The 22018-nt window shown below is 41.8% G+C and overlaps 10 non-coding genes across 10 annotated transcripts; all 10 read right to left on the minus strand.

The window, feature by feature from the left end:
- TRNAP-UGG (transfer RNA proline (anticodon UGG)) lies at window positions 1–72 on the minus strand. The gene has a single exon. It is a non-coding gene; the product is annotated as a tRNA-Pro (tRNA).
- Window positions 73–2386: 2314 nt separating this feature from the next.
- Window positions 2387–2458, minus strand: TRNAP-UGG (transfer RNA proline (anticodon UGG)). The gene has a single exon. It is a non-coding gene; the product is annotated as a tRNA-Pro (tRNA).
- A 2315-nt stretch (window positions 2459–4773) lies between these two features.
- On the minus strand, window positions 4774–4845 carry TRNAP-UGG (transfer RNA proline (anticodon UGG)). Its single transcript has one exon. It is a non-coding gene; the product is annotated as a tRNA-Pro (tRNA).
- A 2314-nt stretch (window positions 4846–7159) lies between these two features.
- TRNAP-UGG (transfer RNA proline (anticodon UGG)) lies at window positions 7160–7231 on the minus strand. Its single transcript has one exon. It is a non-coding gene; the product is annotated as a tRNA-Pro (tRNA).
- A 2314-nt stretch (window positions 7232–9545) lies between these two features.
- On the minus strand, window positions 9546–9617 carry TRNAP-UGG (transfer RNA proline (anticodon UGG)). The gene has a single exon. It is a non-coding gene; the product is annotated as a tRNA-Pro (tRNA).
- A 1980-nt stretch (window positions 9618–11597) lies between these two features.
- TRNAV-CAC (transfer RNA valine (anticodon CAC)) lies at window positions 11598–11670 on the minus strand. Its single transcript has one exon. It is a non-coding gene; the product is annotated as a tRNA-Val (tRNA).
- Window positions 11671–14329: 2659 nt separating this feature from the next.
- Window positions 14330–14401, minus strand: TRNAP-UGG (transfer RNA proline (anticodon UGG)). Its single transcript has one exon. It is a non-coding gene; the product is annotated as a tRNA-Pro (tRNA).
- A 1980-nt stretch (window positions 14402–16381) lies between these two features.
- On the minus strand, window positions 16382–16454 carry TRNAV-CAC (transfer RNA valine (anticodon CAC)). The gene has a single exon. It is a non-coding gene; the product is annotated as a tRNA-Val (tRNA).
- A 2659-nt stretch (window positions 16455–19113) lies between these two features.
- TRNAP-UGG (transfer RNA proline (anticodon UGG)) lies at window positions 19114–19185 on the minus strand. The gene has a single exon. It is a non-coding gene; the product is annotated as a tRNA-Pro (tRNA).
- A 1980-nt stretch (window positions 19186–21165) lies between these two features.
- TRNAV-CAC (transfer RNA valine (anticodon CAC)) lies at window positions 21166–21238 on the minus strand. The gene has a single exon. It is a non-coding gene; the product is annotated as a tRNA-Val (tRNA).
- Window positions 21239–22018: the final 780 nt, after the last annotated feature.

A 22018-nucleotide genomic window follows, 5' to 3' on the forward strand; every position in this document is an offset into this window, starting at 1 on the left:
GGGCTCGTCCGGGATTTGAACCCGGGACCTCTCGCACCCAAAGCGAGAATCATACCCCTAGACCAACGAGCCCTCAAAATCCTCTTACCTCTCAAAAGCTAATACCGGCTCTAAGCCCGCAATGAAGATCATGCTGGTATCTTTATGATGCTTGGTCTGTGAATACGCATGAAAGTCAGTCTCAACTTACCCTTTCTCAAACGATAGCACTATCATTTACAAGTGTCTCCTTTTATTCCGTCCCAGCTTTGGACACGTCTTACAGGAAGTCAGCCCTTATTTATATATTTCTGCAGTGGCTGAAGCTTAATGAGAAAGAGTAACAAGTTGTTCATAACAACATAAGAAACACATTGTGCATTTTCTCTCAAATACTCCTTCACTTTGTGCCAAAAAAAATACCAAGGTGAATACCTAGGCCACAGATTCAAGCTAAAGATCTTCCTGCTGAATGCAAGGCGCAATAAAAACTGCATATCGCTGGACTAAAGCATTCCTTGCATAGCCTCTAACATCATAACATAACTGAGCTGCTAGCAGCAAGCTAACCAATACCTTTCTGAAATGAGAATGACATGTGCTTATCTGCTCGATCAGGCTCGATCAGGCGAGATTTAGAAAAGGTGGAAAGGGTCCAAGTGGATGCCCCTTCCTTTTTAGGGTGGGTCCTGCTGACTATCATAGGATTGCTTGTAAAAGTGGCCAGGGTCAGAGGAAAAGCTGCCAACACTTCTTAGCGTTCTCTATAGATGCAGCCATTTTCTGTGACTGTAATTTCGGCCTTTTCCCAGAAGTCTCTATTCTGCCTATGCAAATTAACAAAAGCAGTGCTTATTCCTCACTTGCTCAAATGTCCTTCCTGTCCAGAAAGCTCTGATTAAGCATGCTTATTTTCTTTTTCTGGGATATTTTAAATTGTTTCGCTGTCCAGTCTGTGGCAGTAGAAAGCTGCTTATGATGCCAGGTTTTGATGAATCCCCAAGGTACAAGTACAGAGGAATATATCAGTCTCTAGGATATGGAACTTTTAGCTAAAACATCACAATATGTGATGCTTGCCAAGAAAACACTACATTCTGGAGCGCTGATGATCAGAACATTCTGCTCCTGAAGGATAGAAAAGACAGCTTGATTGAAATAAAGTCTGTTTATATTGACGCTCTCTCTCTCCCTATATATACATACATGCGTACACACACACACACAGGTATGTCATGCATTTCTTCAGATTTGTTTCAACCATTTACCATTTATTGGAGAATCCCTACTTTTCAAGTGACTGCAAATGAAGTCATCTCTGGCACTTTTTGTGCAAAGTAAGAGACACACATGACACCTTTTTATAAAAGTCATCGGTTTCTTTGTTACTGTGTACTTTCAAAGCATGGGGCTTTCACACGTCAGGTAAACCTGATTACCACTACACAACAAAAGCAGATGCAGCTTTCTTATCTATGTCGTGATAGAACAGTTGTGAATTGAGTAGAAGAAGGGCCCTGATGTGATACTTATTACATGCAGCCTGTAAGATAGTCAAACATGCAGGCTAGGAAGGAAGATGCAAATATCAATGTATTAGAAAAACACCTAAAGGCGAGTGATATGCTTTCATTCATGCATGGCTAGGAAAAATCGCCATACTGTTGCAAACATTCTTACACCACCAACTGGAAATAAATGATTCTGACATTAAACGTAAAGGTGACAATGCATTTGTATCATCACCTTGAGAAGGATCATCTTGGAATTGAGCCGAGGGCCTCTGCACTCAAAGCCAGAAACACTCCACTAAAATAAGATTCCTGTTGGTGCCAACAATTCTCCATGTTAATGCTTGTTCTAGGTGAGCAGTGAACCGATTGCAGGGCTCTTTTGAAAGCAAGGTCTGAGAACCAACAGATACATCCACACGCCGATTACTTTAGTGTTTTGAGAGAATTCCCTTTCTTGGAACGAGATTGCATGAAATAATCTTCAGGGCTTGGACAATTCCATGGCAAAACGGCACCTATCAACATTGTAGCCAACACAATATAACAACTGTTTCTGCCCGGTTTCGAACCGGGGACCTTTCGCGTGTGAGGCAAACGTGATAACCACTACACTACAGAAACAGATACCTACAGTTGATTTTTCTGTAATGAAACTGCTCCGAACTGGCTATTCCATGGGCCTCTGGCTTTAGATTTCTTTCATGCAACCTGCCCGACATCCCTAGCTGAACGCTCGTACATGCCATGCAAGACCAGATGTTTGGTATTAGCTCAGACTGGGCAGGGCTGAAGCATGAGACTCTAGCAAAGAATTATCCACTACTGCAAAGAAAAAATTGATGTTGGTTTTGAAACGCAAACTTCAAAACAACTTGAAAAGAGTACCAAGAAAAGGGCTCGTCCGGGATTTGAACCCGGGACCTCTCGCACCCAAAGCGAGAATCATACCCCTAGACCAACGAGCCCTCAAAATCCTCTTACCTCTCAAAAGCTAATACCGGCTCTAAGCCCGCAATGAAGATCATGCTGGTATCTTTATGATGCTTGGTCTGTGAATACGCATGAAAGTCAGTCTCAACTTACCCTTTCTCAAACGATAGCACTATCATTTACAAGTGTCTCCTTTTATTCCGTCCCAGCTTTGGACACGTCTTACAGGAAGTCAGCCCTTATTTATATATTTCTTCAGTGGCTGAAGCTTAATGAGAAAGAGTAACAAGTTGTTCATAAAAACATAAGAAACACATTGTGCATTTTCTCTCAAATACTCCTTCACTTTGTGCCAAAAGAAATACCAAGGTGAATACCTAGGCCACAGATTCAAGCTAAAGATCTTCCTGCTGAATGCAAGGCGCAATAAAAACTGCATATCGCTGGACTAAAGCATTCCTTGCATAGCCTCTAACATCATAACATAACTGAGCTGCTAGCAGCAAGCTAACCAATACCTTTCTGAAATGAGAATGACATGTGCTTATCTGCTCAATCAGTGCTCGATCAGGCGAGATTTAGAAAAGGTGGAAAGGGTCCAAGTGGATGCCCCTTCCTTTTTAGGGTGGGTCCTGCTGACTATCATAGGATTGCTTGTAAAAGTGGCCAGGGTCAGAGGAAAAGCTGCCAACACTTCTTAGCGTTCTCTATAGATGCAGCCATTTTCTGTGACTGTAATTTCGGCCTTTTCCCAGAAGTCTCTATTCTGCCTATGCAAATTAACAAAAGCAGTGCTTATTCCTCACTTGCTCAAATGTCCTTCCTGTCCAGAAAGCTCTGATTAAGCATGCTTATTTTCTTTTTCTGGGATATTTTAAATTGTTTCGCTGTCCAGTCTGTGGCAGTAGAAAGCTGCTTATGATGCCAGGTTTTGATGAATCCCCAAGGTACAAGTACAGAGGAATATATCAGTCTCTAGGATATGGAACTTTTAGCTAAAACATCACAATATGTGATGCTTGCCAAGAAAACACTACATTCTGGAGCGCTGATGATCAGAACATTCTGCTCCTGAAGGATAGAAAAGACAGCTTGATTGAAATAAAGTCTGTTTATATTGACGCTCTCTCTCTCCCTATATATACATACATGCGTACACACACACACACAGGTATGTCATGCATTTCTTCAGATTTGTTTCAACCATTTACCATTTATTGGAGAATCCCTACTTTTCAAGTGACTGCAAATGAAGTCATCTCTGGCACTTTTTGTGCAAAGTAAGAGACACACATGACACCTTTTTATAAAAGTCATCGGTTTCTTTGTTACTGTGTACTTTCAAAGCATGGGGCTTTCACACGTCAGGTAAACCTGATTACCACTACACAACAAAAGCAGATGCAGCTTTCTTATCTATGTCGTGATAGAACAGTTGTGAATTGAGTAGAAGAAGGGCCCTGATGTGATACTTATTACATGCAGCCTGTAAGATAGTCAAACATGCAGGCTAGGAAGGAAGATGCAAATATCAATGTATTAGAAAAACACCTAAAGGCGAGTGATATGCTTAAATTCATGCATGGCTAGGAAAAATCGCCATACTGTTGCAAACATTCTTACACCACCAACTGGAAATAAATGATTCTGACATTAAACGTAAAGGTGACAATGCATTTGTATCATCACCTTGAGAAGGATCATCTTGGAATTGAGCCGAGGGCCTCTGCACTCAAAGCCAGAAACACTCCACTAAAATAAGATTCCTGTTGGTGCCAACAATTCTCCATGTTAATGCTTGTTCTAGGTGAGCAGTGAACCGATTGCAGGGCTCTTTTGAAAGCAAGGTCTGAGAACCAACAGATACATCCACACGCCGATTACTTTAGTGTTTTGAGAGAATTCCCTTTCTTGGAACGAGATTGCATGAAATAATCTTCAGGGCTTGGACAATTCCATGGCAAAACGGCACCTATCAACATTGTAGCCAACACAATATAACAACTGTTTCTGCCCGGTTTCGAACCGGGGACCTTTCGCGTGTGAGGCAAACGTGATAACCACTACACTACAGAAACAGATACCTACAGTTGATTTTTCTGTAATGAAACTGCTCCGAACTGGCTATTCCATGGGCCTCTGGCTTTAGATTTCTTTCATGCAACCTGCCCGACATCCCTAGCTGAACGCTCGTACATGCCATGCAAGACCAGATGTTTGGTATTAGCTCAGACTGGGCAGGGCTGAAGCATGAGACTCTAGCAAAGAATTATCCACTACTGCAAAGAAAAAATTGATGTTGGTTTTGAAACGCAAACTTCAAAACAACTTGAAAAGAGTACCAAGAAAAGGGCTCGTCCGGGATTTGAACCCGGGACCTCTCGCACCCAAAGCGAGAATCATACCCCTAGACCAACGAGCCCTCAAAATCCTCTTACCTCTCAAAAGCTAATACCGGCTCTAAGCCCGCAATGAAGATCATGCTGGTATCTTTATGATGCTTGGTCTGTGAATACGCATGAAAGTCAGTCTCAACTTACCCTTTCTCAAACGATAGCACTATCATTTACAAGTGTCTCCTTTTATTCCGTCCCAGCTTTGGACACGTCTTACAGGAAGTCAGCCCTTATTTATATATTTCTGCAGTGGCTGAAGCTTAATGAGAAAGAGTAACAAGTTGTTCATAACAACATAAGAAACACATTGTGCATTTTCTCTCAAATACTCCTTCACTTTGTGCCAAAAAAAATACCAAGGTGAATACCTAGGCCACAGATTCAAGCTAAAGATCTTCCTGCTGAATGCAAGGCGCAATAAAAACTGCATATCGCTGGACTAAAGCATTCCTTGCATAGCCTCTAACATCATAACATAACTGAGCTGCTAGCAGCAAGCTAACCAATACCTTTCTGAAATGAGAATGACATGTGCTTATCTGCTCGATCAGGCTCGATCAGGCGAGATTTAGAAAAGGTGGAAAGGGTCCAAGTGGATGCCCCTTCCTTTTTAGGGTGGGTCCTGCTGACTATCATAGGATTGCTTGTAAAAGTGGCCAGGGTCAGAGGAAAAGCTGCCAACACTTCTTAGCGTTCTCTATAGATGCAGCCATTTTCTGTGACTGTAATTTCGGCCTTTTCCCAGAAGTCTCTATTCTGCCTATGCAAATTAACAAAAGCAGTGCTTATTCCTCACTTGCTCAAATGTCCTTCCTGTCCAGAAAGCTCTGATTAAGCATGCTTATTTTCTTTTTCTGGGATATTTTAAATTGTTTCGCTGTCCAGTCTGTGGCAGTAGAAAGCTGCTTATGATGCCAGGTTTTGATGAATCCCCAAGGTACAAGTACAGAGGAATATATCAGTCTCTAGGATATGGAACTTTTAGCTAAAACATCACAATATGTGATGCTTGCCAAGAAAACACTACATTCTGGAGCGCTGATGATCAGAACATTCTGCTCCTGAAGGATAGAAAAGACAGCTTGATTGAAATAAAGTCTGTTTATATTGACGCTCTCTCTCTCCCTATATATACATACATGCGTACACACACACACACAGGTATGTCATGCATTTCTTCAGATTTGTTTCAACCATTTACCATTTATTGGAGAATCCCTACTTTTCAAGTGACTGCAAATGAAGTCATCTCTGGCACTTTTTGTGCAAAGTAAGAGACACACATGACACCTTTTTATAAAAGACATCGGTTTCTTTGTTACTGTGTACTTTCAAAGCATGGGGCTTTCACACGTCAGGTAAACCTGATTACCACTACACAACAAAAGCAGATGCAGCTTTCTTATCTATGTCGTGATAGAACAGTTGTGAATTGAGTAGAAGAAGGGCCCTGATGTGATACTTATTACATGCAGCCTGTAAGATAGTCAAACATGCAGGCTAGGAAGGAAGATGCAAATATCAATGTATTAGAAAAACACCTAAAGGCGAGTGATATGCTTTCATTCATGCATGGCTAGGAAAAATCGCCATACTGTTGCAAACATTCTTACACCACCAACTGGAAATAAATGATTCTGACATTAAACGTAAAGGTGACAATGCATTTGTATCATCACCTTGAGAAGGATCATCTTGGAATTGAGCCGAGGGCCTCTGCACTCAAAGCCAGAAACACTCCACTAAAATAAGATTCCTGTTGGTGCCAACAATTCTCCATGTTAATGCTTGTTCTAGGTGAGCAGTGAACCGATTGCAGGGCTCTTTTGAAAGCAAGGTCTGAGAACCAACAGATACATCCACACGCCGATTACTTTAGTGTTTTGAGAGAATTCCCTTTCTTGGAACGAGATTGCATGAAATAATCTTCAGGGCTTGGACAATTCCATGGCAAAACGGCACCTATCAACATTGTAGCCAACACAATATAACAACTGTTTCTGCCCGGTTTCGAACCGGGGACCTTTCGCGTGTGAGGCAAACGTGATAACCACTACACTACAGAAACAGATACCTACAGTTGATTTTTCTGTAATGAAACTGCTCCGAACTGGCTATTCCATGGGCCTCTGGCTTTAGATTTCTTTCATGCAACCTGCCCGACATCCCTAGCTGAACGCTCGTACATGCCATGCAAGACCAGATGTTTGGTATTAGCTCAGACTGGGCAGGGCTGAAGCATGAGACTCTAGCAAAGAATTATCCACTACTGCAAAGAAAAAATTGATGTTGGTTTTGAAACGCAAACTTCAAAACAACTTGAAAAGAGTACCAAGAAAAGGGCTCGTCCGGGATTTGAACCCGGGACCTCTCGCACCCAAAGCGAGAATCATACCCCTAGACCAACGAGCCCTCAAAATCCTCTTTCCTCTCAAAAGCTAATACCGGCTCTAAGCCCGCAATGAAGATCATGCTGGTATCTTTATGATGCTTGGTCTGTGAATACGCATGAAAGTCAGTCTCAACTTACCCTTTCTCAAACGATAGCGCTATCATTTACAAGTGTCTCCTTTTATTCCGTCCCAGCTTTGGACACGTCTTACAGGAAGTCAGCCCTTATTTATATATTTCTTCAGTGGCTGAAGCTTAATGAGAAAGAGTAACAAGTTGTTCATAACAACATAAGAAACACATTGTGCATTTTCTCTCAAATACTCCTTCACTTTGTGCCAAAAGAAATACCAAGGTGAATACCTAGGCCACAGATTCAAGCTAAAGATCTTCCTGCTGAATGCAAGGCGCAATAAAAACTGCATATCGCTGGACTAAAGCATTCCTTGCATAGCCTCTAACATCATAACATAACTGAGCTGCTAGCAGCAAGCTAACCAATACCTTTCTGAAATGAGAATGACATGTGCTTATCTGCTCGATCAGGCTCGATCAGGCGAGATTTAGAAAAGGTGGAAAGGGTCCAAGTGGATGCCCCTTCCTTTTTAGGGTGGGTCCTGCTGACTATCATAGGATTGCTTGTAAAAGTGGCCAGGGTCAGAGGAAAAGCTGCCAACACTTCTTAGCGTTCTCTATAGATGCAGCCATTTTCTGTGACTGTAATTTCGGCCTTTTCCCAGAAGTCTCTATTCTGCCTATGCAAATTAACAAAAGCAGTGCTTATTCCTCACTTGCTCAAATGTCCTTCCTGTCCAGAAAGCTCTGATTAAGCATGCTTATTTTCTTTTTCTGGGATATTTTAAATTGTTTCGCTGTCCAGTCTGTGGCAGTAGAAAGCTGCTTATGATGCCAGGTTTTGATGAATCCCCAAGGTACAAGTACAGAGGAATATATCAGTCTCTAGGATATGGAACTTTTAGCTAAAACATCACAATATGTGATGCTTGCCAAGAAAACACTACATTCTGGAGCGCTGATGATCAGAACATTCTGCTCCTGAAGGATAGAAAAGACAGCTTGATTGAAATAAAGTCTGTTTATATTGACGCTCTCTCTCTCCCTATATATACATACATGCGTACACACACACACACAGGTATGTCATGCATTTCTTCAGATTTGTTTCAACCATTTACCATTTATTGGAGAATCCCTACTTTTCAAGTGACTGCAAATGAAGTCATCTCTGGCACTTTTTGTGCAAAGTAAGAGACACACATGACACCTTTTTATAAAAGTCATCGGTTTCTTTGTTACTGTGTACTTTCAAAGCATGGGGCTTTCACACGTCAGGTAAACCTGATTACCACTACACAACAAAAGCAGATGCAGCTTTCTTATCTATGTCGTGATAGAACAGTTGTGAATTGAGTAGAAGAAGGGCCCTGATGTGATACTTATTACATGCAGCCTGTAAGATAGTCAAACATGCAGGCTAGGAAGGAAGATGCAAATATCAATGTATTAGAAAAACACCTAAAGGCGAGTGATATGCTTTCATTCATGCATGGCTAGGAAAAATCGCCATACTGTTGCAAACATTCTTACACCACCAACTGGAAATAAATGATTCTGACATTAAACGTAAAGGTGACAATGCATTTGTATCATCACCTTGAGAAGGATCATCTTGGAATTGAGCCGAGGGCCTCTGCACTCAAAGCCAGAAACACTCCACTAAAATAAGATTCCTGTTGGTGCCAACAATTCTCCATGTTAATGCTTGTTCTAGGTGAGCAGTGAACCGATTGCAGGGCTCTTTTGAAAGCAAGGTCTGAGAACCAACAGATACATCCACACGCCGATTACTTTAGTGTTTTGAGAGAATTCCCTTTCTTGGAACGAGATTGCATGAAATAATCTTCAGGGCTTGGACAATTCCATGGCAAAACGGCACCTATCAACATTGTAGCCAACACAATATAACAACTGTTTCTGCCCGGTTTCGAACCGGGGACCTTTCGCGTGTGAGGCAAACGTGATAACCACTACACTACAGAAACAGATACCTACAGTTGATTTTTCTGTAATGAAACTGCTCCGAACTGGCTATTCCATGGGCCTCTGGCTTTAGATTTCTTTCATGCAACCTGCCCGACATCCCTAGCTGAACGCTCGTACATGCCATGCAAGACCAGATGTTTGGTATTAGCTCAGACTGGGCAGGGCTGAAGCATGAGACTCTAGCAAAGAATTATCCACTACTGCAAAGAAAAAATTGATGTTGGTTTTGAAACGCAAACTTCAAAACAACTTGAAAAGAGTACCAAGAAAAGGGCTCGTCCGGGATTTGAACCCGGGACCTCTCGCACCCAAAGCGAGAATCATACCCCTAGACCAACGAGCCCTCAAAATCCTCTTACCTCTCAAAAGCTAATACCGGCTCTAAGCCCGCAATGAAGATCATGCTGGTATCTTTATGATGCTTGGTCTGTGAATACGCATGAAAGTCAGTCTCAACTTACCCTTTCTCAAACGATAGCACTATCATTTACAAGTGTCTCCTTTTATTCCGTCCCAGCTTTGGACACGTCTTACAGGAAGTCAGCCCTTATTTATATATTTCTTCAGTGGCTGAAGCTTAATGAGAAAGAGTAACAAGTTGTTCATAACAACATAAGAAACACATTGTGCATTTTCTCTCAAATACTCCTTCACTTTGTGCCAAAAGAAATACCAAGGTGAATACCTAGGCCACAGATTCAAGCTAAAGATCTTCCTGCTGAATGCAAGGCGCAATAAAAACTGCATATCGCTGGACTAAAGCATTCCTTGCATAGCCTCTAACATCATAACATAACTGAGCTGCTAGCAGCAAGCTAACCAATACCTTTCTGAAATGAGAATGACATGTGCTTATCTGCTCAATCAGTGCTCAATCAGGCTCGATCAGGCGAGATTTGGAAAAGGTGGAAAGGGTCCAAGTGGATGCCCCTTCCTTTTTAGGGTGGGTCCTGCTGACTATCATAGGATTGCTTGTAAAAGTGGCCAGGGTCAGAGGAAAAGCTGCCAACACTTCTTAGCGTTCTCTATAGATGCAGCCATTTTCTGTGACTGTAATTTCGGCCTTTTCCCAGAAGTCTCTATTCTGCCTATGCAAATTAACAAAAGCAGTGCTTATTCCTCACTTGCTCAAATGTCCTTCCTGTCCAGAAAGCTCTGATTAAGCATGCTTATTTTCTTTTTCTGGGATATTTTAAATTGTTTCGCTGTCCAGTCTGTGGCAGTAGAAAGCTGCTTATGATGCCAGGTTTTGATGAATCCCCAAGGTACAAGTACAGAGGAATATATCAGTCTCTAGGATATGGAACTTTTAGCTAACACATCACAATATGTGATGCTTGCCAAGAAAACACTACATTCTGGAGCGCTGATGATCAGAACATTCTGCTCCTGAAGGATAGAAAAGACAGCTTGATTGAAATAAAGTCTGTTTATATTGACGCTCTCTCTCTCCCTATATATACATACATGCGTACACACACACACACAGGTATGTCATGCATTTCTTCAGATTTGTTTCAACCATTTACCATTTATTGGAGAATCCCTACTTTTCAAGTGACTGCAAATGAAGTCATCTCTGGCACTTTTTGTGCAAAGTAAGAGACACACATGACACCTTTTTATAAAAGTCATCGGTTTCTTTGTTACTGTGTACTTTCAAAGCATGGGGCTTTCACACGTCAGGTAAACCTGATTACCACTACACAACAAAAGCAGATGCAGCTTTCTTATCTATGTCGTGATAGAACAGTTGTGAATTGAGTAGAAGAAGGGCCCTGATGTGATACTTATTACATGCAGCCTGTAAGATAGTCAAACATGCAGGCTAGGAAGGAAGATGCAAATATCAATGTATTAGAAAAACACCTAAAGGCGAGTGATATGCTTTCATTCATGCATGGCTAGGAAAAATCGCCATACTGTTGCAAACATTCTTACACCACCAACTGGAAATAAATGATTCTGACATTAAACGTAAAGGTGACAATGCATTTGTATCATCACCTTGAGAAGGATCATCTTGGAATTGAGCCGAGGGCCTCTGCACTCAAAGCCAGAAACACTCCACTAAAATAAGATTCCTGTTGGTGCCAACAATTCTCCATGTTAATGCTTGTTCTAGGTGAGCAGTGAACCGATTGCAGGGCTCTTTTGAAAGCAAGGTCTGAGAACCAACAGATACATCCACACGCCGATTACTTTAGTGTTTTGAGAGAATTCCCTTTCTTGGAACGAGATTGCATGAAATAATCTTCAGGGCTTGGACAATTCCATGGCAAAACGGCACCTATCAACATTGTAGCCAACACAATATAACAACTGTTTCTGCCCGGTTTCGAACCGGGGACCTTTCGCGTGTGAGGCGAACGTGATAACCACTACACTACAGAAACAGATACCTACAGTTGATTTTTCTGTAATGAAACTGCTCCGAACTGGCTATTCCATGGGCCTCTGGCTTTAGATTTCTTTCATGCAACCTGCCCGACATCCCTAGCTGAACGCTCGTACATGCCATGCAAGACCAGATGTTTGGTATTAGCTCAGACTGGGCAGGGCTGAAGCATGAGACTCTAGCAAAGAATTATCCACTACTGCAAAGAAAAAATTGATGTTGGTTTTGAAACGCAAACTTCAAAACAACTTGAAAAGAGTACCAAGAAAAGGGCTCGTCCGGGATTTGAACTCGGGACCTCTCGCACCCAAAGCGAGAATCATACCCCTAGACCAACGAGCCCTCAAAATCCTCTTACCTCTCAAAAGCTAATACCGGCTCTAAGCCCGCAATGAAGATCATGCTGGTATCTTTATGATGCTTGGTCTGTGAATACGCATGAAAGTCAGTCTCAACTTACCCTTTCTCAAACGATAGCACTATCATTTACAAGTGTCTCCTTTTATTCCGTCCCAGCTTTGGACACGTCTTACAGGAAGTCAGCCCTTATTTATATATTTCTGCAGTGGCTGAAGCTTAATGAGAAAGAGTAACAAGTTGTTCATAACAACATAAGAAACACATTGTGCATTTTCTCTCAAATACTCCTTCACTTTGTGCCAAAAAAAATACCAAGGTGAATACCTAGGCCACAGATTCAAGCTAAAGATCCTCCTGCTGAATGCAAGGCGCAATAAAAACTGCATATCGCTGGACTAAAGCATTCCTTGCATAGCCTCTAACATCATAACATAACTGAGCTGCTAGCAGCAAGCTAACCAATACCTTTCTGAAATGAGAATGACATGTGCTTATCTGCTCAATCAGTGCTCGATCAGGCGAGATTTAGAAAAGGTGGAAAGGGTCCAAGTGGATGCCCCTTCCTTTTTAGGGTGGGTCCTGCTGACTATCATAGGATTGCTTGTAAAAGTGGCCAGGGTCAGAGGAAAAGCTGCCAACACTTCTTAGCGTTCTCTATAGATGCAGCCATTTTCTGTGACTGTAATTTCGGCCTTTTCCCAGAAGTCTCTATTCTGCCTATGCAAATTAACAAAAGCAGTGCTTATTCCTCACTTGCTCAAATGTCCTTCCTGTCCAGAAAGCTCTGATTAAGCATGCTTATTTTCTTTTTCTGGGATATTTTAAATTGTTTCGCTGTCCAGTCTGTGGCAGTAGAAAGCTGCTTATGATGCCAGGTTTTGATGAATCCCCAAGGTACAAGTACAGAGGAATATATCAGTCTCTAGGATATGGAACTTTTAGCTAACACATCACAATATGTGATGCTTGCCAAGAAAACACTACATTCTGGAGCGCTGATGATCAGAACATTCTGCTCCTGAAGGATAGAAAAGACAGCTTGATTGAAATAAAGTCTGTTTATATTGACGCTCTCTCTCTCCCTATATATACATACATGCGTACACACACACACACAGGTATGTCATGCATTTCTTCAGATTTGTTTCAACCATTTACCATTTATTGGAGAATCCCTACTTTTCAAGTGACTGCAAATGAAGTCATCTCTGGCACTTTTTGTGCAAAGTAAGAGACACACATGACACCTTTTTATAAAAGTCATCGGTTTCTTTGTTACTGTGTACTTTCAAAGCATGGGGCTTTCACACGTCAGGTAAACCTGATTACCACTACACAACAAAAGCAGATGCAGCTTTCTTATCTATGTCGTGATAGAACAGTTGTGAATTGAGTAGAAGAAGGGCCCTGATGTGATACTTATTACATGCAGCCTGTAAGATAGTCAAACATGCAGGCTAGGAAGGAAGATGCAAATATCAATGTATTAGAAAAACACCTAAAGGCGAGTGATATGCTTTCATTCATGCATGGCTAGGAAAAATCGCCATACTGTTGCAAACATTCTTACACCACCAACTGGAAATAAATGATTCTGACATTAAACGTAAAGGTGACAATGCATTTGTATCATCACCTTGAGAAGGATCATCTTGGAATTGAGCCGAGGGCCTCTGCACTCAAAGCCAGAAACACTCCACTAAAATAAGATTCCTGTTGGTGCCAACAATTCTCCATGTTAATGCTTGTTCTAGGAGAGCAGTGAACCGATTGCAGGGCTCTTTTGAAAGCAAGGTCTGAGAACCAACAGATACATCCACACGCCGATTACTTTAGTGTTTTGAGAGAATTCCCTTTCTTGGAACGAGATTGCATGAAATAATCTTCAGGGCTTGGACAATTCCATGGCAAAACGGCACCTATCAACATTGTAGCCAACACAATATAACAACTGTTTCTGCCCGGTTTCGAACCGGGGACCTTTCGCGTGTGAGGCAAACGTGATAACCACTACACTACAGAAACAGATACCTACAGTTGATTTTTCTGTAATGAAACTGCTCCGAACTGGCTATTCCATGGGCCTCTGGCTTTAGATTTCTTTCATGCAACCTGCCCGACATCCCTAGCTGAACGCTCGTACATGCCATGCAAGACCAGATGTTTGGTATTAGCTCAGACTGGGCAGGGCTGAAGCATGAGACTCTAGCAAAGAATTATCCACTACTGCAAAGAAAAAATTGATGTTGGTTTTGAAACGCAAACTTCAAAACAACTTGAAAAGAGTACCAAGAAAAGGGCTCGTCCGGGATTTGAACCCGGGACCTCTCGCACCCAAAGCGAGAATCATACCCCTAGACCAACGAGCCCTCAAAATCCTCTTACCTCTCAAAAGCTAATACCGGCTCTAAGCCCGCAATGAAGATCATGCTGGTATCTTTATGATGCTTGGTCTGTGAATACGCATGAAAGTCAGTCTCAACTTACCCTTTCTCAAACGATAGCACTATCATTTACAAGTGTCTCCTTTTATTCCGTCCCAGCTTTGGACACGTCTTACAGGAAGTCAGCCCTTATTTATATATTTCTGCAGTGGCTGAAGCTTAATGAGAAAGAGTAACAAGTTGTTCATAACAACATAAGAAACACATTGTGCATTTTCTCTCAAATACTCCTTCACTTTGTGCCAAAAGAAATACCAAGGTGAATACCTAGGCCACAGATTCAAGCTAAAGATCTTCCTGCTGAATGCAAGGCGCAATAAAAACTGCATATCGCTGGACTAAAGCATTCCTTGCATAGCCTCTAACATCATAACATAACTGAGCTGCTAGCAGCAAGCTAACCAATACCTTTCTGAAATGAGAATGACATGTGCTTATCTGCTCAATCAGTGCTCAATCAGGCTCGATCAGGCGAGATTTAGAAAAGGTGGAAAGGGTCCAAGTGGATGCCCCTTCCTTTTTAGGGTGGGTCCTGCTGACTATCATAGGATTGCTTGTAAAAGTGGCCAGGGTCAGAGGAAAAGCTGCCAACACTTCTTAGCGTTCTCTATAGATGCAGCCATTTTCTGTGACTGTAATTTCGGCCTTTTCCCAGAAGTCTCTATTCTGCCTATGCAAATTAACAAAAGCAGTGCTTATTCCTCACTTGCTCAAATGTCCTTCCTGTCCAGAAAGCTCTGATTAAGCATGCTTATTTTCTTTTTCTGGGATATTTTAAATTGTTTCGCTGTCCAGTCTGTGGCAGTAGAAAGCTGCTTATGATGCCAGGTTTTGATGAATCCCCAAGGTACAAGTACAGAGGAATATATCAGTCTCTAGGATATGGAACTTTTAGCTAACACATCACAATATGTGATGCTTGCCAAGAAAACACTACATTCTGGAGCGCTGATGATCAGAACATTCTGCTCCTGAAGGATAGAAAAGACAGCTTGATTGAAATAAAGTCTGTTTATATTGACGCTCTCTCTCTCCCTATATATACATACATGCGTACACACACACACACAGGTATGTCATGCATTTCTTCAGATTTGTTTCAACCATTTACCATTTATTGGAGAATCCCTACTTTTCAAGTGACTGCAAATGAAGTCATCTCTGGCACTTTTTGTGCAAAGTAAGAGACACACATGACACCTTTTTATAAAAGTCATCGGTTTCTTTGTTACTGTGTACTTTCAAAGCATGGGGCTTTCACACGTCAGGTAAACCTGATTACCACTACACAACAAAAGCAGATGCAGCTTTCTTATCTATGTCGTGATAGAACAGTTGTGAATTGAGTAGAAGAAGGGCCCTGATGTGATACTTATTACATGCAGCCTGTAAGATAGTCAAACATGCAGGCTAGGAAGGAAGATGCAAATATCAATGTATTAGAAAAACACCTAAAGGCGAGTGATATGCTTTCATTCATGCATGGCTAGGAAAAATCGCCATACTGTTGCAAACATTCTTACACCACCAACTGGAAATAAATGATTCTGACATTAAACGTAAAGGTGACAATGCATTTGTATCATCACCTTGAGAAGGATCATCTTGGAATTGAGCCGAGGGCCTCTGCACTCAAAGCCAGAAACACTCCACTAAAATAAGATTCCTGTTGGTGCCAACAATTCTCCATGTTAATGCTTGTTCTAGGTGAGCAGTGAACCGATTGCAGGGCTCTTTTGAAAGCAAGGTCTGAGACCCAACAGATACATCCACACGCCGATTACTTTAGTGTTTTGAGAGAATTCCCTTTCTTGGAACGAGATTGCATGAAATAATCTTCAGGGCTTGGACAATTCCATGGCAAAACAGCACCTATCAACATTGTAGCCAACACAATATAACAACTGTTTCTGCCCGGTTTCGAACCAGGGACCTTTCGCGTGTGAGGCGAACGTGATAACCACTACACTACAGAAACAGATACCTACAGTTGATTTTTCTGTAATGAAACTGCTCCGAACTGGCTATTCCATGGGCCTCTGGCTTTAGATTTCTTTCATGCAACCTGCCCGACATCCCTAGCTGAACGCTCGTACATGCCATGCAAGACCAGATGTTTGGTATTAGCTCAGACTGGGCAGGGCTGAAGCATGAGACTCTAGCAAAGAATTATCCACTACTGCAAAGAAAAAATTGATGTTGGTTTTGAAACGCAAACTTCAAAACAACTTGAAAAGAGTACCAAGAAAAGGGCTCGTCCGGGATTTGAACTCGGGACCTCTCGCACCCAAAGCGAGAATCATACCCCTAGACCAACGAGCCCTCAAAATCCTCTTACCTCTCAAAAGCTAATACCGGCTCTAAGCCCGCAATGAAGATCATGCTGGTATCTTTATGATGCTTGGTCTGTGAATACGCATGAAAGTCAGTCTCAACTTACCCTTTCTCAAACGATAGCACTATCATTTACAAGTGTCTCCTTTTATTCCGTCCCAGCTTTGGACACGTCTTACAGGAAGTCAGCCCTTATTTATATATTTCTGCAGTGGCTGAAGCTTAATGAGAAAGAGTAACAAGTTGTTCATAACAACATAAGAAACACATTGTGCATTTTCTCTCAAATACTCCTTCACTTTGTGCCAAAAAAAATACCAAGGTGAATACCTAGGCCACAGATTCAAGCTAAAGATCCTCCTGCTGAATGCAAGGCGCAATAAAAACTGCATATCGCTGGACTAAAGCATTCCTTGCATAGCCTCTAACATCATAACATAACTGAGCTGCTAGCAGCAAGCTAACCAATACCTTTCTGAAATGAGAATGACATGTGCTTATCTGCTCAATCAGTGCTCGATCAGGCGAGATTTAGAAAAGGTGGAAAGGGTCCAAGTGGATGCCCCTTCCTTTTTAGGGTGGGTCCTGCTGACTATCATAGGATTGCTTGTAAAAGTGGCCAGGGTCAGAGGAAAAGCTGCCAACACTTCTTAGCGTTCTCTATAGATGCAGCCATTTTCTGTGACTGTAATTTCGGCCTTTTCCCAGAAGTCTCTATTCTGCCTATGCAAATTAACAAAAGCAGTGCTTATTCCTCACTTGCTCAAATGTCCTTCCTGTCCAGAAAGCTCTGATTAAGCATGCTTATTTTCTTTTTCTGGGATATTTTAAATTGTTTCGCTGTCCAGTCTGTGGCAGTAGAAAGCTGCTTATGATGCCAGGTTTTGATGAATCCCCAAGGTACAAGTACAGAGGAATATATCAGTCTCTAGGATATGGAACTTTTAGCTAACACATCACAATATGTGATGCTTGCCAAGAAAACACTACATTCTGGAGCGCTGATGATCAGAACATTCTGCTCCTGAAGGATAGAAAAGACAGCTTGATTGAAATAAAGTCTGTTTATATTGACGCTCTCTCTCTCCCTATATATACATACATGCGTACACACACACACACAGGTATGTCATGCATTTCTTCAGATTTGTTTCAACCATTTACCATTTATTGGAGAATCCCTACTTTTCAAGTGACTGCAAATGAAGTCATCTCTGGCACTTTTTGTGCAAAGTAAGAGACACACATGACACCTTTTTATAAAAGTCATCGGTTTCTTTGTTACTGTGTACTTTCAAAGCATGGGGCTTTCACACGTCAGGTAAACCTGATTACCACTACACAACAAAAGCAGATGCAGCTTTCTTATCTATGTCGTGATAGAACAGTTGTGAATTGAGTAGAAGAAGGGCCCTGATGTGATACTTATTACATGCAGCCTGTAAGATAGTCAAACATGCAGGCTAGGAAGGAAGATGCAAATATCAATGTATTAGAAAAACACCTAAAGGCGAGTGATATGCTTTCATTCATGCATGGCTAGGAAAAATCGCCATACTGTTGCAAACATTCTTACACCACCAACTGGAAATAAATGATTCTGACATTAAACGTAAAGGTGACAATGCATTTGTATCATCACCTTGAGAAGGATCATCTTGGAATTGAGCCGAGGGCCTCTGCACTCAAAGCCAGAAACACTCCACTAAAATAAGATTCCTGTTGGTGCCAACAATTCTCCATGTTAATGCTTGTTCTAGGAGAGCAGTGAACCGATTGCAGGGCTCTTTTGAAAGCAAGGTCTGAGAACCAACAGATACATCCACACGCCGATTACTTTAGTGTTTTGAGAGAATTCCCTTTCTTGGAACGAGATTGCATGAAATAATCTTCAGGGCTTGGACAATTCCATGGCAAAACGGCACCTATCAACATTGTAGCCAACACAATATAACAACTGTTTCTGCCCGGTTTCAAACCGGGGACCTTTCGCGTGTGAGGCAAACGTGATAACCACTACACTACAGAAACAGATACCTACAGTTGATTTTTCTGTAATGAAACTGCTCCGAACTGGCTATTCCATGGGCCTCTGGCTTTAGATTTCTTTCATGCAACCTGCCCGACATCCCTAGCTGAACGCTCGTACATGCCATGCAAGACCAGATGTTTGGTATTAGCTCAGACTGGGCAGGGCTGAAGCATGAGACTCTAGCAAAGAATTATCCACTACTGCAAAGAAAAAATTGATGTTGGTTTTGAAACGCAAACTTCAAAACAACTTGAAAAGAGTACCAAGAAAAGGGCTCGTCCGGGATTTGAACCCGGGACCTCTCGCACCCAAAGCGAGAATCATACCCCTAGACCAACGAGCCCTCAAAATCCTCTTACCTCTCAAAAGCTAATACCGGCTCTAAGCCCGCAATGAAGATCATGCTGGTATCTTTATGATGCTTGGTCTGTGAATACGCATGAAAGTCAGTCTCAACTTACCCTTTCTCAAACGATAGCACTATCATTTACAAGTGTCTCCTTTTATTCCGTCCCAGCTTTGGACACGTCTTACAGGAAGTCAGCCCTTATTTATATATTTCTGCAGTGGCTGAAGCTTAATGAGAAAGAGTAACAAGTTGTTCATAACAACATAAGAAACACATTGTGCATTTTCTCTCAAATACTCCTTCACTTTGTGCCAAAAGAAATACCAAGGTGAATACCTAGGTCACAGATTCAAGCTAAAGATCTTCCTGCTGAATGCAAGGCGCAATAAAAACTGCATATCGCTGGACGAAAGCATTCCTTGCATAGCCTCTAACATCATAACATAACTGAGCTGCTAGCAGCAAGCTAACCAATACCTTTCTGAAATGAGAATGACATGTGCTTATCTGCTCAATCAGTGCTCAATCAGGCTCGATCAGGCGAGATTTAGAAAAGGTGGAAAGGGTCCAAGTGGATGCCCCTTCCTTTTTAGGGTGGGTCCTGCTGACTATCATAGGATTGCTTGTAAAAGTGGCCAGGGTCAGAGGAAAAGCTGCCAACACTTCTTAGCGTTCTCTATAGATGCAGCCATTTTCTGTGACTGTAATTTCGGCCTTTTCCCAGAAGTCTCTATTCTGCCTATGCAAATTAACAAAAGCAGTGCTTATTCCTCACTTGCTCAAATGTCCTTCCTGTCCAGAAAGCTCTGATTAAGCATGCTTATTTTCTTTTTCTGGGATATTTTAAATTGTTTCGCTGTCCAGTCTGTGGCAGTAGAAAGCTGCTTATGATGCCAGGTTTTGATGAATCCCCAAGGTACAAGTACAGAGGAATATATCAGTCTCTAGGATATGGAACTTTTAGCTAACACATCACAATATGTGATGCTTGCCAAGAAAACACTACATTCTGGAGCGCTGATGATCAGAACATTCTGCTCCTGAAGGATAGAAAAGACAGCTTGATTGAAATAAAGTCTGTTTATATTGACGCTCTCTCTCTCCCTATATATACATACATGCGTACACACACACACACAGGTATGTCATGCATTTCTTCAGATTTGTTTCAACCATTTACCATTTATTGGAGAATCCCTACTTTTCAAGTGACTGCAAATGAAGTCATCTCTGGCACTTTTTGTGCAAAGTAAGAGACACACATGACACCTTTTTATAAAAGTCATCGGTTTCTTTGTTACTGTGTACTTTCAAAGCATGGGGCTTTCACACGTCAGGTAAACCTGATTACCACTACACAACAAAAGCAGATGCAGCTTTCTTATCTATGTCGTGATAGAACAGTTGTGAATTGAGTAGAAGAAGGGCCCTGATGTGATACTTATTACATGCAGCCTGTAAGATAGTCAAACATGCAGGCTAGGAAGGAAGATGCAAATATCAATGTATTAGAAAAACACCTAAAGGCGAGTGATATGCTTTCATTCATGCATGGCTAGGAAAAATCGCCATACTGTTGCAAACATTCTTACACCACCAACTGGAAATAAATGATTCTGACATTAAACGTAAAGGTGACAATGCATTTGTATCATCACCTTGAGAAGGATCATCTTGGAATTGAGCCGAGGGCCTCTGCACTCAAAGCCAGAAACACTCCACTAAAATAAGATTCCTGTTGGTGCCAACAATTCTCCATGTTAATGCTTGTTCTAGGTGAGCAGTGAACCGATTGCAGGGCTCTTTTGAAAGCAAGGTCTGAGACCCAACAGATACATCCACACGCCGATTACTTTAGTGTTTTGAGAGAATTCCCTTTCTTGGAACGAGATTGCATGAAATAATCTTCAGGGCTTGGACAATTCCATGGCAAAACAGCACCTATCAACATTGTAGCCAACACAATATAACAACTGTTTCTGCCCGGTTTCGAACCAGGGACCTTTCGCGTGTGAGGCGAACGTGATAACCACTACACTACAGAAACAGATACCTACAGTTGATTTTTCTGTAATGAAACTGCTCCGAACTGGCTATTCCATGGGCCTCTGGCTTTAGATTTCTTTCATGCAACCTGCCCGACATCCCTAGCTGAACGCTCGTACATGCCATGCAAGACCAGATGTTTGGTATTAGCTCAGACTGGGCAGGGCTGAAGCATGAGACTCTAGCAAAGAATTATCCACTACTGCAAAGAAAAAATTGATGTTGGTTTTGAAACGCAAACTTCAAAACAACTTGAAAAGAGTACCAAGAAAAGGGCTCGTCCGGGATTTGAACTCGGGACCTCTCGCACCCAAAGCGAGAATCATACCCCTAGACCAACGAGCCCTCAAAATCCTCTTACCTCTCAAAAGCTAATACCGGCTCTAAGCCCGCAATGAAGATCATGCTGGTATCTTTATGATGCTTGGTCTGTGAATACGCATGAAAGTCAGTCTCAACTTACCCTTTCTCAAACGATAGCACTATCATTTACAAGTGTCTCCTTTTATTCCGTCCCAGCTTTGGACACGTCTTACAGGAAGTCAGCCCTTATTTATATATTTCTGCAGTGGCTGAAGCTTAATGAGAAAGAGTAACAAGTTGTTCATAACAACATAAGAAACACATTGTGCATTTTCTCTCAAATACTCCTTCACTTTGTGCCAAAAAAAATACCAAGGTGAATACCTAGGCCACAGATTCAAGCTAAAGATCCTCCTGCTGAATGCAAGGCGCAATAAAAACTGCATATCGCTGGACTAAAGCATTCCTTGCATAGCCT

The sequence above is a fragment of the Triturus cristatus genome, chromosome 8 (assembly GCF_964204655.1).
Source record: "Triturus cristatus chromosome 8, aTriCri1.1, whole genome shotgun sequence".
Classification (NCBI taxonomy): Eukaryota; Metazoa; Chordata; class Amphibia; order Caudata; family Salamandridae; genus Triturus; species Triturus cristatus.